Here is a 2500-nt window from a genome sequence, read left to right as displayed (position 1 = left end):
GTTGCTTAGTAATGCTAGCGACGTGCGCATTAAGGCTTTAGGCTCGCCATGTGCTCTTGCCAAATGGTTGACGTTGTACATCAAGTTTGTTTGTTGTTATAAAATAAATTCTGTTGAGATTTCAAGACATGGTGGCAGCAGTTAAACAAGTAAAATGCTGAAATTAAGCCCTCCAGAGAAATTTGACTTTTCCAAACCGCTCGACTGGCCAGATTGGAAGCAGAATTTCCTGCGATTTCGACTCGCAACGAAACTTCTCAAAGAGGAAGGTGCTGTGCAAGTCAGTGCTCTCATTTACACAATGGGAAGAGAAGCAGAACTGAAGGAGATGATGCAAAATTCGACGTGATTTTGAAGAAATTTGATCAACATTTCGTGCCGAAACAGAACATAATTATTCACGAGAGGGCATGTTTTCACCAAAGGATCCAGCACCAAGGGGAGACAGTCGAATCGTTCGTAACTTTGGGGACAGCCGTGATCAGCGAATACGAGACAGAATCGTCACTGGAATTCTGGATAAAGGTGTGTCGCAGAAATTGCAGTTAAAGTCAGATTTAATGCTGGAAGTCGTGATTCAAATAGCTCGCCATTCAGAAATGGTCAAGTCTCAGGTTACTGATCAGAATTCCCTCGCATCGAAAGATATTGAAGAGGTGCACAGTAAGAAGAAAGCATCTAATCCACGTTGGAAAAAGAGAAAAGGAAAGAAAGAGGATCCATCCCAAAAACAGGGTCAAAAAAAAAATGTGGCAGATGCGCTCTTCACCACTCAAAGCCCGAACACTGTTTAGCAAAAGATAAACGATGTTTGAAATGTCAAAAGGTGGGTCACTTTGCAGCTGTTTGTTGGTCCAAGTCGGTGAGTGAAGTGAATAGTAGTGGTGGTGGTAGTGCTTCAAATGATAGCAGTGCTGGTGGTTGGTTCTTAGGTGTGTTGTCAAGTGATTTACATCAGGATGACAAATGGAAAGTCCAGCTTAAGGTCAGTGGTAAGCCTGTGGTGTTTAAAATTGATACAGAGGCAGATATTACCACCATTTCAAAGTCTACCTTTGATAGTTTACAAAATCAGCCCTAGTTACATGCATCAAAGATAGCCCTTTTCATTGCAGGAGGCAAGTTGCAGTGCGCTGGGCAGTTTACAACAGCAGTGACACATTGCAACAAGAAGTACCAACTCGATGTTTTTGTAATCAGTGGAGAACATGCAAGTAACTTGCTGGGTCAAGCAGCTTGTGAAATGGGTTTAGTTGCGAGATTAGAAGAGGTGGATGCTGAGTTGTTTGGAGATACACATGTAGGCTTGTTCAAGTGTGAGCCAGTTAAGATCCAACTGGATGAGAATGCCCAACCCTACTGTATCAACACAGCAAGAAGAATAGCTTTTACTTTGATGCCAAAAGTAGAAGAGGAACTCGAGTGGATGGAAGAAGCTGGTATCATGGAAAGAGTAACAGAGCCGACAGAATGGTGTGCACCCATGGTACCAGTACAGAAAAGTAATGGTAAGCTCAGGATCTTTGTCGATCTAAGAAGGCTGAACAGTGCAGTGAAGCGCTCAAGATTCGTACTTCCTACCTTGGAAGATATCGCGCCCAAACTTGCTGGTGCCCAGTACTTTTCGAAACTTGACGCGTCCAGTGGATTTTGGCAGATCCCTCTACATCCAGATAGTGCCAAGTTGACCACATGTACATGTATGACTCCGTTTGGTAGGTTCTGTTTTAAGAGACTTCCATTCGGAATCACGTCTGCCCCAGAAATTTTCCAGTCTCTAATGAGTAATCTGTTAAAGAACAGAGAAGGTTGTGAAGCGATTATGGATGACATTATTGTGTATGGGAAGTGGGCCGAAAAACATGATGAGAACTTACAGAACACGTTTCAAGTCATTAAGGAGTCAGGATTGAAACTGAACAAAGAGAAGTGCGAGATCAAGAAAAACAAGCTAACATACTTTGGACATGTTCTCAGTGCCAAGGGTGTAAGTCCAGACCCAGAGAAGGTGAAGGCGATGACAGCGCTCAAAGCGGCAACCAATGTTCCAGAACTACGCAGACTGATTGGCATGACTCCACGTTTGCCTTGATCTCCTTAGAAATACCCGGCCACCACATGGAAAGGTTAGCACGTTCACAGCACTTTGTTATACCCTGGTGACGTGTGTGAATGCGCTCCAGTATCTCCTCTCGCATGTCTGCAGGGATCACTATTCAATCATCATTATGTTAATAAACCGTTGCTCATTGACAAGTGTCCACGAGAATCAAAGAACTCTCGTATCTGGAGGGGAACTTTTTCCACATGGGTTGGCCACCCTTCCAGTGTGAATCCCATCACTTTCAGGAGCTGGGCATCCTTTGCACTTGCTTCTCTGATTCTCTTAAGCTGATCACTTGTGGCTGGCCTTGTAGATTCAACCAAGTCTACAAATGCCTGAACGTCTTCTACCGTGTCGGGTTCCTGTCCTAACTTACAAGGGCTTCTAGACAGAGTA

General features: G+C 44.0%; 1 protein-coding gene across 2 annotated transcripts in view; it reads left to right on the top strand.

The window, feature by feature from the left end:
* The window catches only part of LOC138027733 (kynurenine aminotransferase-like), a 21014-nt gene that overhangs the window by 3856 nt on the left and 14658 nt on the right, over nt 1-2500 (top strand). The window lies entirely within an intron of this gene.

The sequence above is a fragment of the Montipora capricornis genome, chromosome 2 (assembly GCF_036669925.1).
Source record: "Montipora capricornis isolate CH-2021 chromosome 2, ASM3666992v2, whole genome shotgun sequence".
NCBI lineage: Eukaryota > Metazoa > Cnidaria > Anthozoa > Scleractinia > Acroporidae > Montipora > Montipora capricornis.
Note: the sequence above shows the minus strand (reverse complement) of the source record. Positions and strands in the feature narration are given on the sequence as shown.